Source organism: Schistocerca nitens, chromosome 6 (genome assembly GCF_023898315.1).
Source record: "Schistocerca nitens isolate TAMUIC-IGC-003100 chromosome 6, iqSchNite1.1, whole genome shotgun sequence".
NCBI lineage: Eukaryota > Metazoa > Arthropoda > Insecta > Orthoptera > Acrididae > Schistocerca > Schistocerca nitens.
Genome location: NC_064619.1, coordinates 138,971,457 through 138,989,486, shown reverse-complemented (window position 1 = coordinate 138,989,486; position 18,030 = coordinate 138,971,457).

Sequence of the window (18,030 nt, the reverse complement as noted above, 5' to 3'; positions counted from 1 at the left end):
GCCGGCAGGCCACGGGTAGTGAGACAGTGAGATAGTGTAAAATAGGGAAGGAATAATCGTGTGTGTCCATATTTTTCTGGGTTTCTGTTGGCTACTGAAACTTGGCCATGTGGGTTGAACAGCATCGAAGTGATGTTTCTTGTGCACCCCCATAACGATTTGATTTGTTGGCGGTGTTGTGCGTTAAGTAAAATACTCGTGCCACTAGGAAAAGTAGCGGATTTTAATGCCCACTGATTTGATAAATATTTGCGAAATACTCTTCCACCCTGACCTAGTTTTGCTTGTATTGTCTTTGCGGAAATTGTTCTGAGTAATCTATAGTAACTTAATGTAATAACCGAGGGTTTAGGTATAATTGTGTGGTTGTATAGAATTACATTGAAGCCAAGTCTGCGCTCCTCTGTCCCATTCCATAATTACGTGGCGAAGCTGCACCATGTTAACTAGAGACCGGTTTTGATGATATACATTGCAAGAGAAACGCGACTAGTTGTTGAAATACCATCGGTACTGAATAAATGGCAATTAATCTCTACCCTCGACTGATTATTTACTCCTTCCATCATAAAGAATAGGTGGCAGTTAGTACCAAAGTCGAATTCTGGGTCATGAAAGCAAATAAAAGCTATATAATGCCTATTAAGCCCTGTATAGGTGCCTTCTGTAGTGGTTCAAAAAAATGCGTTATCCGTTGCGTTCAAAGTTCTACCGGTTCGTTAAAACCTTCCGCTAGAAATTATTAATACCCAGCAATAACTCGCAGGGCCCAGTAATTTCGTGGACCACACGAATTTAAGAAACCATTTACTACAGACGGTAGCTTGCAGGAGCGGTAGGCCATGTCAAAGGGACGGTAATCTACTTACTTAGGTGGACTTATACCACCACCAGTACTGGAAGGTTACGTTGCAATGTTTACAGAGTTACACAGCGGTGCAGCAGCCACTTGCGCTGTTTTGAATCGGGGAGAGTATACGAACGACAGTGACGCTGGGGGTCGCTGAATTCATAAGATACACACTGGTAAGCCGAAACGTTATGACCACTTCCTATAGGGACGTTTCGTGCAGCCTGGTGGTATTGCGGGCACGTGACGTAACGAAAGTATGTAAGCAGAGCAGACACTGACGGGGGATCACCCTAGCGGAGAAATGAGCTGGAGCTGGAGAAATCTAAAGAGATGAGCGACTTTGGCAAAGGGCAGAGTCCGTGAACGATTATCTCGGACACGGCGAAGCTGGATGGAAATTCACGAAGTACTGTCATGAGCATCTAAGGAAAGAGGTAGGACAGTGAAATTTCCACTCGGTGCTAAACGGTTGGATGTCCACGACTCATCACACAACGTGGGGTTCGGAGGCTTGTCTGTCCTGTAAAATAGAAGAGATGGTGATCTCTGGCATCTCTGCCGTAAGAGCACAATGCTGGAGCACCCACAAGTGTTTCCGAGCACACCGTTCATCGTACACTGCTTAACGTGCAGCTCCGTGGCAGACCACCCCTACGTGTTCACATTTTCACCCAACGACTTCGTCAATTACGATTGCAGTGGGCACGGGACTTTCGGGATTCGATCTCTGATCAGTGGAAACGTATCGGCTCTTCGGGTTACACTAGGTCTCTGGTCGTCTCCGCATCGAAGTGAACGCCGTTCTCCCGCTCTTGGGCGCCGGCCGGGATGGCCGAGCGGTTCTAGGCGCTACAGTCCGGAGCCACGCGACCGCTACGGTCGCAGGTTCCAGTCCTGCCTCGGGCATGGATGTGTGTGATGTCCTTAGGTTAGGTTTAAGTAGTTTTAAGTTCTTTAGGACTGATGACCTCAGAAGTTAAGTCCCATAGTGCTCAGAGCCATTTGAACCATCTCCCGCGCTTGCACGAGACCTATTGTAGTAATCGAAGGCACGCTGACAGCTGCGAACCACCTGCATCCCTTCATTCTTGATGTCTTACCCGACAGCGACGTCACCTTTTAGAAGTATAATTGTCCATGTCTCGGAGCCAGAACCGTGCTACAGTTGTTTGAGGAGCGTTATTAGTGAACTCACGTTGATGTCTCGCGGACCAAATTCGCCTGATGTGAATCCTATGGCACTCATCTGGATCGCTATCGATCGCCATTTGCGCGTACGCATATCAGCGGCTCAAATTACATGACCTGTGCGTGGACATCTAATGTCACATACCTCCACAAACTTACCAACAAACTGTCGGATCACTGATACGCAAAACCAGGAATGTATTCCGTTCGAAAGACGGACAAGAAACCTATTGAACGGGCACTCATAGTGTTTTGGCTCATCAGTGTAAACCTTATACATGTCTAAAAATGAGAGTGACAGAAAGTGCAAAACAGCGAAGCGGGAAAGGCTAGAGGACAAAAGCAAGGATGTAGAAACACGCATAACTAGGGGAAAGGTAGATGCTTGTGATGTAACAGATTAAGCATCAGTTACACCAAGATTCTAATCGCCCGAGAGAGGGCACATAAGAAAACAATAGAATGCTACGCTAGCTATTAAGTTACTGGATTCTGAATTTGTTTTCCTATTTAAATATGTTGTTCGATAATTTTTGAACATAAACGTACGTTTCTGTTTGTTTCATGCCGTGAGGAAGAATGTCTCAATGCTCCGACGACATTGTCGTCAGAGATAATGAACCGATCACCGCCACACACTAACCGACGGCCATTGCTGAGAAGAATATCCTGCCAAACACGGTTCCTGCTCTCTGACGTTAGTTGAATTACAAAATGAATTGTAATTTAAAAACGAATATCGTTGTGTTAATTGACTAGCATGTAATGAGGTTATGCAACACTTTGTCAAGCAGTCAAGATCCGTTGTGTTATTCCTTGTCGTAACAAAGCCAGCAAGAAGGGCCGGCCGGTGTGGCCGTGCGGTTCTAAGCGCTTCAGTTTGGAACCGCGTGACCGCTACGGTCGCAGGTTCGAATCCTGCCTCGGGCATGGATGTGTGTGATGTCCTTAGGTTAGTTAGGTTTAAGTAGTTCTAAGTTCTAGATGACTGATGACCTCAGAAGTTAAGTCCCATAGTGCTCAGAGCCAGCCAGCAAGAGGTGAAAATTCTTTGTTCAGCTTCTCATTTATAAAGAATACAGCGACTTACTTATTTTGCGAGAGTCATTTTCATGCTTAATTGACACTTGCTGTGGATTTCTGAAAATGGTTGGATATTTGTGATTTACGAAAATCTGGTAGTTCAGGCGCAAACATTTACGGCGCTGCCCATTCCGGAGATGGGCTTATCATTGACAATTTTCGGTGAAGTTAACATTTTTTCAAGGACAACTGAAAGAGCTTTTACTCTAGACAGACTCTAGACAGATCAACATACGAATCTCCTAACTGCTTATCAGAAAACCTCATAAATGTAGTAATGGCTTACACCCTGGGTAACAGAAATCCGAATCGGTCAAGAGAGATTAAATCAAATATTGACTTCAGGGCAAGACTGATTAACTGAAAGTTGAATTTCTGCTGCACTTACACATCAGAACCGGGAGCTGTAACGCCGCGTGCTTCACGCAGGAAAATTAAAGAGAACTTTGCCGAAAAGAGAAACAGCTGTATGAATATCAAGAACTGTTATGGTAAGCCAGTATTAAGCAAAGAAGGAAAAGCTGAGAAGGAATGTATACAATGGACATACGAGGGAAATGAACTTGAAGACAGTATTGTACAAAGAGAAGACGGGAGATATGATATTGTGTGAAGAACATTGAAAGACCTAGTCTAAATAATGCCCCTGGAATAGATGTCACTACCTCAGAATTATTGAAAACATCGGAAGAGACAGCCACGGCAAAACTAAAGCATCTGGTGTGCAAGATACAGTAAACTGGAGAAACATCCTTAGACTTCAAGAATGTAATAATTCCAGTTCCAAAGAACGTGGGCGCTGACAGGCGTGAATATTACTGAACCATCAGTTTCATTAAAGTCATGGTTGCATAATATTGACACGAATAGTTAAACAGAAGAATGGAAAAACTGGTAGAAGCCGACGTTGGGAAAGATCAGTTTAGGTTCTGGAGAAAGTTGGAACACGCGAGACAATACTGGCCCTATGACATATTTCAGAAATTAGGTTAAAGAAACATAACGTTTACAGCATTTGCAGATTTAGAGAAGACTTTTGGCAATGTTGACTGTAATACAAGGTTGATGGAGGGGCAACATTTATGGAGTAAAAGTTTATTTACAAATTGTACTCAGAAAGCAGACGGCATTTACGAGGGCGGTTCAGAAAGTAACCTCCGATTGGTCACAGTGCGGGTTGTGGGGGGAGTAGCGACGCCATCTGTGCGTTCACGCACTCAACAGGTCAGTCGGCATCAAGCCGTGGTCGAGTGAACGTCGTACCTGCGCTAGTTTAGTTTTTGTGGCAGTTTGAAATGTGTGCTGCAATAGAAAACCCCGCCAAATGTGAAGTGCGTGCTGTCATAAGGTTTTTTACAGCCAAAGGATATTCTGCAGCAGCTATTCATAGTGAGCTTTGTGCCGTGTACGGACCAAGAGTTATGAGTGAAGGAGTTGTCCGTGAATGGGTACGTTTATTTAAAAGTGGACGAGAAAACGTTCATGATGAAGAGAGGAGTGGTAGACCATCATTGGTGACTGACGAACTCGTTCAGACAGTTGATGCAAAAGTTCGTGAAAATCGACGTTTCTCAATGTCGGAGTTGTCTACTGGTTTTCCACAGATTTCTAAGACTCTCTTGTACGAGATAGTGACAGCAAGATTGGGTTACCGTAAGTTCTGTGCACGATGGGTGCCCAAAATGCTTACCGACCACCACAAAACTCAAAGAATGGCCTCTGCATTAGACTTTCTGTCACGTTATGAGGACGAAGGAGAACCATTGTTAAACAGAATCGTGACCGGTGACGAAACCTGGATTAAGTACGTGAACCCTGAGACAAAAGAACAATCAAAGATGTGGGCACATTGAAATTCGCCTACCAAACCAAGAAAAGCCTCGCAAGATTTTTCTGCCAGAAAACTGATGGCAACGGTGTTTTGGGATGCCAAAGGGGTGTTGTTGGTTGAATTCATGGAACGTGGTACGACCATTAATCAAGACATGTACTGTGAAACAATAAAAAAGTTACGACGCGCTATACAGAACAAACGCCGTGGTATGCTGACTTCCGGTATCGTTTTTTTGCACGATAACGCCCGTCCTCACTCTGCTCGCAGAACAACGGCCCTTCTTGAGTCCTTCAAGTGGGACGTTATCAACCATCCACCTTACAGCCCAGACCTGGCGCCAAGTGATTATCACCTCTTCATGCATTTGAAGAAATGGCTCGGGTCACAGCGGTTTGATGACGACGAAGAGCTCAAAGATGCGGTCACAGGCTGGCTCCAGGCACAAGCGGGTGATTTTTATGCAGAAGGAATTTCAAAGCTTGTGAAGAGATACGATAAGTGCCTCAATCGCTATGGAGACTATGTAGAAAAATAGTGCAAAGATGTAGTTGTAAGATGTATATATTAAAGTATTTTTATTTAACTTGGTGTATTTTTTTAAATCAACCGGAGGTTACTTTCTGAACGGCCCTCGTATATGAGCCGAAAGATGTGAAAGGGAAAGGAGTGAAACAGGCTTGTAACCTATCCCCAATGTTATTCAGTAGGAGAACTGACCAAGCAGAAGGGGGAAACCCAGAAGAAATTTGGAAAAGAAACCGAAGTTCAAGGAGAAGAAGCAAAAACTTTTAGATGTACATATGCAGACTGAAGCGACGAATCAAAATTTGTATCAAGGCCGGCATTCGAACCAGGAGCTCCTGCTCGCTAGGCAGACGCGCTAACCACTACGTCACCCTGGCGCTGTGGCTTTGCTCACGTGCGTATGCTACCCTAGCACTCCTCCCTCCTCAATCCAAAACGCCATCCTCTCATCAGCTCTTATGATATTCACCCTAAACTCCAACAGTGTTGTGGAGGCTCTCTGACTGTGCTGGAACAGCATCTCAGCATCGAACGAAGCAGGGGATCCTGCCTGAAACCCAGCGATTGCTTCACTCAAACCTTCTCAGGTCGCAAACATCTATGATGCATACATGCAGACTAAAGCAACAAACGAAGATTTGTATACATTATAAATACAGAGTGACAATTATTGAAATATATGAAAAATAGGAAATTAGTTACAAACTGCGGCCTGCACACACTTTATTCATCACGTAAATGTCACTACGGATATTCGATTTACGTTGTGACATGATCGATATGCCTGCCACATTGGCGATGATGTGGCGCAGACGAATAGCGAAATTCTGCGTGACCCGCTGAAGTGTGGGAATACCGATGATGTCGATGACCCGTGAACGGCAGTTTCCAGTTCAGCAATGTTTCTGGGGCTATTGCTGTACACCTTGTCTCTAATACAGCCCCACAAAAACGAGTCGCATGTATTCAGATCCGGAGAATCTGGCGGCGTTGCCAGTGGCCACTGGGTCCCTCAACGTGCACCTCCAGTACATCAAACACTCTCCTGCTTCTATTGGGTCGAAACCAGGTTCACTTTGGATAATGGAGATCAAATTATCATCCAAAACCTTCACGTACCGTTCGGCAGTCACCGTGCCATCAAGGAATATCGCACCGATTACTCGCCGACTGGACATTGCAAACAACACAACCACCTGTTGAAGGTGAAGGGACTTCTCGATTGCGAAATGCGGATTCTCAGTCCTCCAAATGCGCCAGTTTTGCTTATTGACGAACCCATCCAAATGAAAGTGGGCTTCGTCCCTAACTCAAACCGTACTGCGCATACTAATCCCCATCATGCTCCGCGGCCAACCCTCGGTTTGAACGTCCTAACGCAAACCGTTCAGAAGTTACGACGTTTTTATTTCATATACTTCAATAATTGTCGCCCTGTACTTGAGACTTGAAAAGGTCTCTCGAACTATAAAGTTTCATTTGAAAAATGATGGCGGGAAAGAAACACATCGACAGATAACACTGTATCGAACCCAGGTCCGCTGCATAGCAACCAGACACGCTACCCACTGAGCTCCAGAGGCAGACTCATGTAAGGTTCAAATGGCTCTGAGCACTATGCGACTTAACTTCTGAGGTCATCAGTCGCCTAGAACTTAGAACTAATTAAACCTAACTAACCTAAGGACATCACACACATCCATGCCCAAGGCAGGATTCGAACCTGCGACCGTAGCGGTCGCCCGGTTCCAGACTGTAGCGCCTAGAACCGCACGGCCACTCTGGCCGGCTCATGTAAGGAAGACGCTGAATAATTACATATACGGTATGAATTCTGTTCTATCCTCTGCTGAGAAGTGATGAAACACACTTTTACAGCACAACTGTTTATTACAGTAACTAAACTAAGTGCTCTCCTGAGAGAGAATATCTTCACAACTTGATAACTGAAAAGTGTTTGTCCTGGACAATATGGGGAGGAGCAGGCAAGAGAGCTCTGCACGGTCCTGTGAGGCGAGGAGATCGTGTGGAGCGACTGGTAACCACGGCGAAGCGGTGCTCTCGTGAGTGCTTGCTGGAAGCGCAGCGGCGAATGTAGCTCACGGCGAAGACGGCACACCTCCGCAGGTAGCGTGAGCGGCAGCGGTCACGGTAGACGGGGTCCGTTGCGGAGACTTGAAGTGGTTCTTCATGCTTCCGAGTCCGGGACGTCTGGACCTCTCTGGGCCAAGCAAGCATCGTCTCTAGCGGAAATTGCCCTTTACTGATGGTGCAATAATTGCCGGATGGTTATTGCCTGCTATTCAGTTCAAAAAAAAGGGTTCAAATGGCTCTGAGCACTATGGGACTCAACTGCTGAGGTCATAAGTCCCCTAGAACTTAGAACTACTTAAACCTAACTAACCTAAGGACAACACACACATCCATGCCCCAGGCAGGATTCGAACCTGCGACCGTAGCGGTCGCGCTGTTCCAGACTGTAGCGCCAGAACCGCTCCGCCACCAGCGGCCGGCTGCTATTCAGTGTCATGCTGTTTAGTTATTGCTTCTCGTTTCTGAACGTGTATTGCATGGGGGCTTAATTAAAATATAATGCAATTAATTTTTATTTTTGCTTTAGTAGCTGTTTGTCCGATTACGAAGTCTCGTAAACGGTTGGCCCTGACTAGTATTATTACGCTATCTGACTGCATAGAACAATAACAAAGAATGAAATGGAAATTTTCATTAACACAATTAATTAATTAAGTCCCCAGCAACTATAAAACCTACGAAACCAAAGCACAAGTATAACTGTTCTGTGTGTGGAAGTATGACTCAACGTACGCATCTGGCACGGTTCTTCTTCAACAACACAAGAAATTTTAAATATCATTTATACTGAATTAATTAAAGGAAATAGAAATACCATAATTACTCAAGAAAACCAGAATTACACTCTAATCCCAGAACACAAGCCAGATGCTTTGTTGACTGAACCTGTAATGAAGCATTATTTACGACATTAAATAATGAAAAATAAATCAAGTTTCGTTACCTTCATATATTGACCAAAATCACTCTAATCATTACAATATATCTCCACACCGACTCGCTATTACCACATCTCAACAAGAACTTTTCAGTATCACATCTCAGCAAGCACTCCCTACTAGCACATCTCAAAAAACACTCTCTGCTACGAGTTCTTAACAAGCACTGACTACCACGAGCTCACCCCAAGCACTGCCCACTACGACATCTCAATAATCACTGCCCACTACGACATCTCAATAAACACTGACTACTACGAGTCCTCGACGGGCACTGACTACCACGAGCTCTCCCCAAGCACTGCCCACCACGACATCTCAATAATCACTGCCAGTGGAGGCGGCGGAACAATACTCTCTAGCGCGATCTCTGGCGCTGTGGCTCAGTGTAGCCACCTTTCATATGCCCTTCCTCCACGGCTAGAATTTGATGGTATTTTTGCCAGCATTGGTGGTGAAAATACCACCAAATTCGTCAAAAAAAATACAGACAAAAATAAAAGATAATATTAATGCGTAAATATCATATAACTAGATAAAATTTTGGCTTTGCACTGACCTTTCAATAACCTAATATATAAAATACAGTAAGCAATACAAATTCTTTCATACATGTGACTTTACATAACAGTTTACACAAGTATTATGTGACTAACAGTTCAATCAATAGCGTCAGCAATGACGAATATGTGCAGGTAAGAATCTCATAACTTTTCACAAACAGTAATACACAAAAAATCAGTTTATACAAATATTCACATAAACGCTTTCCATAGCCCAAGAAACAAGTAGTTGACAGTTCCAGCAGTAGCACCCAGCAATGGTCAACAGGTGCAAATACCAACAAGTGACATTTTTTCGGTAGAAACAGTCCATCAGTGGCACCCAGTAAAGTTGAATAGGTGCAGACACCAACAAGTAACACCATTTCAGTATAAGCAGTTCCATTAGTGGCACCAGCAATGTTGAACAGGTGCAGACACCCACAAGTAACATCTTTTCAGTAGAAACAGTCCATCAGTGGCACCCAGCAATGTTGAGCAGGTGCAGACACCAACAAGTAACACCATTTCAGTATAAGCAGTTCCATTAGTGGCACCAGCAATGTTGAACAGGTGCAAACACCAACAACTAACATCTTTTCAGTTGAAACAGTCCATCAGTGCCACCCAGCAATGTTGAGCAGGTGCAGACAGCAGTCCATAATATTCACTTTCACTAATCACACTGTTCATCAGCAGAAATTAAACATGACTAAATGTCACACATCATGTTGAAAAGTGCAGCACCATCACTAATCAGACAGTTCAGGCATGAACAATAGTTTGAATACACATACAATGCTTTTACACTAAACATACAAATCATAACAAACACACAAATGATATCAGATAATTGTCATATTAAATATTACAAATACACAAATATCAGTAAACCTATAATTTTTATGGGTGTCAGTGCAAGCCACAACAACAAGTAAAATAATATTTAGGAGATAGGTTGGGATCAATTCTCTGGGATTATAAAAGGAAAACACACAAAACACACTCACTCATCTTTCATCCACATTAGTGCTACTGTGTAATTGAATAGTGTTAACTGTGTAAATGTAATTCTGTCAAAATTTGATGTTCATCATGTGTATCAAGTAGTAGTGGCAGCAATGTATAACAGTCAATAATAGTTAGTCAACGTCATAGTCATCATGTCAAGACCAATGTTTGCCAAGCCAGATCAAAATGTACAGTTGCTGAACAACTGTCAGTGAGCCAAGATATGCAAATGCTTCTTCTCTCAAAAAAAAAGTATATACTGCTTAGTGATTTAACAAAGTGTGTGTGTAGGCAATCTTCTTTCTACTTGAGTATTCTAGTCTGCCATCTTCATCCTCCTTGTTCCATATAGACCAACAAAAAAAAAATATGCTCCTCACTTACTTCACCTCTTATCCACCAAAACTCCAATAATCATCAGCATCACATAATCTCAATACTTCAATAATACCTCTTCAATACGTCGATCATCAATATCATTTACCTTACCTCTTGTCCACGAAAACTCCAATAATCAACAACTTCACATAATCTCAATACCTCAATCATACCTCTTCAATACGTCGATATATATAACCTCATTGCCAATATCATTTCACTTCCATAACAACTCTTTCCTCTAGTCAGTCTCCTCGAACAAGTGCAGACAAAATCCTAATGCAAACCTCAATTCATCATCTCATACAATCCGAAGACACAATGTCAACACACAACCTCTCGTGTAATCCATCTGATCCAAATCTGCTACTCATTATAAATTATAAGATACATTTTGTTTACCTTGTCCATCATTAAATAAAAGAAATGCGTACATGACCTCTAACAGACTTAGTTCGAATAACTCTCAGTAATTAATTACGATTACGGAGTGTGAATGACCATAATATTTCACAGTGTGTACACCACTTCAAGAATCATGGCAGAAGCAAACATGTGGGGTATTTCTTGTGTCAAGTGTCACTTCCTATTTCAATTACTCACGAAAAATGCAGTGTAATAACTGTCAATGGTCTAACCTAGTGTTGGTATGTCATGTCGTTAGCTTCCTTCCTATTAGCATAAATTTATACAGCTTCCATGAAACCTCCAGCTCATGTGACTTCTATGAAGTTTCTTGTACTAATGTCGTTCGTAGAATTATAGCAGTTCATTTTCTTATCTTAAAAATATAAGGCACTGAGCGTAAGCAAAACATGCAATAGCGAGTAAATATACCAGTAGAGAACAGAATGTCAACAAGTGGATGCAGCACAATCCCTATAACGAGTCTCCGTCAAGCGAACAATCTATAATTAATACCATAGTGTGGCCTAAACTCCATGTACGTACACCTCATATCAGCATTTCTATATATAGCAAATTAAAGAATAGTTATGACAACAAAACAGAAATGTGTAAATATGCAAACCATACGCAAAGCAGCAAATATATATCTCACACAATAAACAGGTCATTAGCATCATATCAGCATAAGCAAATAAATGTTCTTACGTAACCTTAATAAGTAAATATGAAGGCGCAAGCAGATAAATCATAAAGTATATCTTACATACATAACCACAGTCAGCACAGTTAATCAGTTGTCAATTACAATTTAAGTAAATAAGCACAGCAGGCACATAATAAAAAAAATATGACATCAGTGAAAAAGCATAGCAGCCAAGCGATGCATAATATACATAAGTAACAACCCTGTTCATTAATCAATAATTGTCAAAATCAGCAAATGTACACAAGCACGTCGCTTCACAAGTAAATTCATAGAACATGAAATTAGCACAAAGTATGAATCACGTAATCGCAAGCAGCAAATTACGTCTAAAGTACGTACCTAAGTGGAAATATGTTACCTGAAAAATAAATTCAATTAATCATTACCTTTTTAGTTTATTAGTTTTTTTTCTTCGAAATTACATTCTTCCTGAAATTTTCTCCATAGTAAGTCGTCTTAACGTCGGACATGCACAGAATTTACCTCAAGGTCTTAAATATTTTATACAACCGTATCCTGAAAAATACTAAACGTTAATAACATAATTTATCAAGTCACTATAGCTTTATACTGAATTTAATCCGAGAAATTAGACTGTGTATTTGTTTACGTCTGTCAGTGCATTCGCACTGAGCGCTCGATCAGCTGTAGACGCGTGACGTAGAAGGTGATTGTTTGCGGTCAACGACAGCCTTGTGCGGCGCGCAGACTTCACTGTTGCTTTGAGTATCTGCCGCCGCCGGAACACGGCGCGGATCCTTGTATTCTCTGCATGTTTACATGTAGCTGTTAGTTTCTCTAAAGTATGTCATTCCACAAAAATTTTTACGTTCGATATGTTATGTATTCCCTTAGAGCGTCGAGATTTAAGAGTTTCTACTTCGACAGTGTTATCATGAATAATTTTGCGAACTCTATATGGACCGTTATAAAGCACAAAAAATTTGCGACATAAGCCTTTTCCTTTATGAGACAAACGATGAGACTTAATTAACACCTTTTGACCAACTGACAAAATTTTTAAACGACCAGGACGTTTAGCTGATTTCTCTCTTCTAGCAGCTGCAGATGCAATATTTCGTAGAGCCAGGTTGACAACTTCAGAATGCAGCAGTTTCCGTGAAGGCGGAAAAGGAACGATTTGAGAAATGCGATTTGTTGGTACTTTATTTTTTAATATCAACAGAGGCGGTAAAGGAGTTGAGTCATTAGGAAGTTCATTCAGAATGTTTTGAAAAATATGAAGATACTGATCCCAAGTTCTGTGATTCTGATGACAATAAAGACGGCACAATTTATTGATTTCCTTCATCCATCTCTCTGAACCATTAGATTGAGGGTGAAAAAGTGAAATAAAAATTGGTTTAATCTTACGACGCCGTAGAGTACGAAGCCAAATTTTAGAGCGAAACTGTGATCCATTATCTCATATAACCTTATCAACATGACCAACTTCTTTAAGAAAATGTTTGATGAAAGCATTAGATACTGAACGAGCTGTTGCTTTGCGTAAAGGTGTAAAACACACATATTTTGATGTCAATTCCACTGCTACGAAAATGTACGCAAAACCATTAGTAGAACGAACCACTGGACCGAACAAATCGACTGCAGCCATCTCCTTTAATTTCGCTGGAATAATAGAAAACAACGGTGCTCTGTGAGAAACAGTTGGCGGCTTAGCCTTTTGACACAATTTGCATTTGGTAAGAACAGATCGAATACGTTTTTCCATATTACTGAAGTAGCAATTTTCTCCTAATTTATGAAAGCATTTTCTGGGACCAAAGTGCGCATAACTGAAATGTGTAAACGAGGTGTGGCCAAATCATCCAATCTAACAAAGCGTCTAAGAAAATTACAGACACCAAGAAAACTACGAACATCACGTTTTGTGGTAGGAACAGCATAATTACGAATTGCGTCTAGTTTCTCTGGATCAGGAAGAAAACCTTCTGTAGAAATAATATGACCGAGAAATTTCACCTGAGAACGACCAAATTCAGATTTTTTCCAAGTTCACTGTAATGGCAACTCTTGCAAAGATACGTAATAATGAATCCTAAATTTTGTTGTGCTCACTCCAAGAACGTTTAGCAATAAGAATCTCGTCAACATATGAAGTAATATTGTCACGAAGATAATCAGGTAAAATTTCGATTAAATTACGAATGAATGCTGCAGAAGATACAGTAAGTCCAAACGGTAATTTCCAAAATCACTTTTGGGTAAAACAGTCAAATCCGGTTATTTTTTACCTACTGTCTAGATAGATGGATAGTAGAAGAATTGTTTTTTGTAGATACAAAGAATAGTAAAAGAGTAGGCAGCGGTGCAGAAAACTAAAAGGAAAATAGCACCACTACAGCTCGGGGCCCTGTGAACGCTACGGCACATATTCACTTAGTATAGTGAATCCCCTGAGGACATTAATAGCTGCACATAAATTTCAGTTTGTGACCAAGTGGCGAATTTGGCAGAAGTGTGTACATAAATTGATCTAGCCATGAACATGAATGTATGTCATTCTTAGAATTGCGAAAGATCTTAAATTTCCGAACCGTCAAAAAGTGTTTATAGTCAAAGTTTTCGCCTCGTGGCGACAAAGACCTACCGCGTCTGTCCCAGTCCCAATGTTGATTATTGTCAAGTTCGCGCGCCTGGCGCTCTCTTGTTGCATCACGTAAATGAAACAAATTACTTTCTTCAAAGCCCTCTGCTATCTGTGATTCTAAATTTCTTTTGCTGTCTTTTCCTACGATTTCGCTTTTCATATATTTGTCTTGCTTTTGTAATGCCTCAAATTCCTTTTTAACGCGTTCATTAGATTTTGCCTGATTTTCAACATGCTTATTTATGTTCTGGTACTCTTCGGTTTCTGCAAATGGTAATGGATCTGTATCATCCGACTCTCTGTCCCCATGTAAACTAAGATTTGTCAATTTATCTGAAATCTCCTCAACTCTTTCCGATAAGTCACCTATTTTTTCTTTCTGTTTATTTACGTCTTCCGTAAGTGTCGCGACTCGGGTTTCAGTATTAACACATTTGGTAGTTAACTGTTCATATTGTTGTGTTAGGTTATTTATTCTGTCATTTGGTACGGATTCCTCGATTCTCTCAAGTATTTCTTCCTTATCGTGTGCACGTTGTAAATTTAACTCTGAAAATTTTTGTACTATCGCGCGATCTCTTTCTTCCTGTTCTCTATCCTGTTCCCTTTGCCTAATCTCTACTGCAATTAGTCTATTATTGTGAGAATTCAAAATCGGTTGCACTTCTTCTCTGATTTCTTTCTTTAACTCATCTTTCATATTTTTGAAACATGTCCCTATTCGTGAGTCTAACCGTGTTTCCATTGTTTCCATCTCTGTTTTAATTGTTCCTATTTGTGATCCCACTGTTTTTTGTTCAGATCCCAAAGTTCCCATCTCGGTTTTAATTGTTCCTATTTGTGATCCCAGTGAGTCTAACCGTGTTTCCATTGTTCCCATACCAGCTGTAATTGTTCCTATTTGTGATCCCTGTGAGTCTAACCGTGTTTTTAATTCAGATCCTTGTGAGTCTAACCGAGATCCCAAATTTAATATTGCACTCATCAACTGCTCCATATTAACTGTTTCAAAATTCTTTTCGCCCCTAACATTTCCCGCAAAACCAGTTTCCTTCGTCATAGCTGTAAAGCTATCTGTGTTCGATACTATTTCAGAATCTTCTATCGTTAATCTCGTATTCTGTGAATTTTCTGATTGAGAAAAATTTTGAAATGGTTCCGGACTATTTTCCCGACTTCTTAAATTGTTTTCAACTTCATTATCCATCATACTGTTGTCCTGTGTTGGCGAGTTCGCCATGTCAACAATTTCGTCAATTTGACTATCCATCATTTTTGCCTTTTTCATTGACCGCGTAATCATTTACAAAACATACAAAACTCGTCACTATATGAAAATTACAGACAATGACACTTTATCTCCAACAATACCATTCACACGAAATGTTTCCCTCAAACACGATTAATCGAACAATTGAAATAATTGCACTAATTGTCAAACCCGTAGACAAGACAACAGAAATGAAATTTGCAAAATAAATACCATTAGAAGAATGACAATTACCAAATCTACACATGCAAAATAGACTACAATTACTAAACTACAAATTACTACAACAATACTGTCTACTATTTTTACAATCAGAAGAATTCCAAGGGACGATCCTGGCAGGGTCGCCACGTGCATGGGGGCTTAATTAAAATATAATGCAATTAATTTTTATTTTTGCTTTAGTAGCTGTTTGTCCGATTACGAAGTCTCGTAAACGGTTGGCCCTGACTAGTATTATTACGCTATCTGACTGCATAGAACAATAACAAAGAATGAAATGGAAATTTTCATTAACACAATTAATTAATTAAGTCCCCAGCAACTATAAAACCTACGAAACCAAAGCACAAGTATAACTGTTCTGTGTGTGGAAGTATGACTCAACGTACGCATCTGGCACGGTTCTTCTTCAACAACACAAGAAATTTTAAATATCATTTATACTGAATTAATTAAAGGAAATAGAAATACCATAATTACTCAAGAAAACCAGAATTACACTCTAATCCCAGAACACAAGCCAGATGCTTTGTTGACTGAACCTGTAATGAAGCATTATTTACGACATTAAATAATGAAAAATAAATCAAGTTTCGTTACCTTCATATATTGACCAAAATCACTCTAATCATTACAATATATCTCCACACCGACTCGCTATTACCACATCTCAACAAGAACTTTTCAGTATCACATCTCAGCAAGCACTCCCTACTAGCACATCTCAAAAAACACTCTCTGCTACGAGTTCTTAACAAGCACTGACTACCACGAGCTCACCCCAAACACTGCCCACTACGACATCTCAATAATCACTGCCCACTACGACATCTCAATAAACACTGACTACTACGAGTCCTCGACAGGCACTGACTACCACGAGCTCTCCCCAAGCACTGCCCACCACGACATCTCAATAATCACTGCCAGTGGAGGCGGCGGAACAATACTCTCTAGCGCGATCTCTGGCGCTGTGGCTCAGTGTAGCCACCTTTCAGTATGCGTTGTTACAGGAATTAGGTTTGACTGGGTGGTCAGCTACTTGTGGCTTCGCTGCATGTCAAGCAGTGCCACAGGCCGCTTATAGTTGTATGAGCTTTTTATCATAGTGTAATTAATTTTGTATGTGTGTGTGTATATATATATATATATATAGAGAGAGAGAGAGAGAGAGAGAGAGAGAGAGAGAGTATGTAATATTTTTGTGTACTATGTACATGTGTATCATACAGAGCGAGAATGTGTGTGGAAGAGAAAGGGTAAAACGGAAAAATAGAATAAAATTTTATGTTTATATGTGCACACCATGTGTTTGAAAACAAAACAGAAAATATTGAAAAATAGAAAAAAACTTATATATTCCTATATTTGTTGATAGACAACGTATTTCTATGCTGTAAGTATATCTATGCACCATATGTGTATTTTAAATAGAATAGCTTTTAAGTTTTTCACCTGCCACTAGCCATGCAGTCAAAGTAGTTTTATTTCCATCCAAATAATTTTTTTCCTTTAGTACAGCTGTTTGGGTTTGACGCTTTAGAGCCACCAAATTAATTGTTATTAAAGTTCAGCTGTCTGTGGTCGAAAATGTCTAGAGCCACCCAGTTAAAAAAATATTTAGAGGTGCTAAAAAAATGGTTCAAATGGCTCTGAGCACTATGGGACGTATCATCTGAGGTCATCAGTCCCCTAGAAATTAGAACTACTTAAACCTAACTAACCTAAAGACATCACTCACATCCATGCCCGAGGCAGGATTCGAACCTGCGACCGTAGTAGTAGCGCGGTTCCGGACTGAAGCGCCTAGAACCGCTCGGTCACTGTGGCCGGCTTTAGAGCTGCGCAGTTAAGTTGGAATCATCCAATTAATCGCTGATGTTATTAAAGTATTTCAATGATAAATGTATATTTCAAACATATATATAGAATTTGTCTCGTTAAGTTGAAGCCACTTAAGTAATTAATTATTTAATGGAAAATATTTAGAGCCATCTAGTTCAGTAGGAGCTCTGTTCAATATAGTCTGCTTGGATGGAATTTCATTGGTGATAGTATTTAGCGTGTAAATAAGTTAGTCAGTACCTCTGCTTTAGTTTTAAGTATGGCTCTATATCCGACATTCCCTTCGAGGAATCTCCAACATGTATTGGATTCTAGTAATTATAATAATAAGAGTATGAACTGAAATGTATCTCCGTCCGGATTTTTCCTGTTGTAGTCATTAGTCGGTGCATGTGCGTTGATTATTGTGTAGGATTTATTGGCTGATTTCACTGTGATGGTGCTGATTCTTTCGTTTGGTGACGAAAAGTCGATTATGCTGTCCGTGATGGACCTGTGTACTGCAAATCCTGTGCCAAA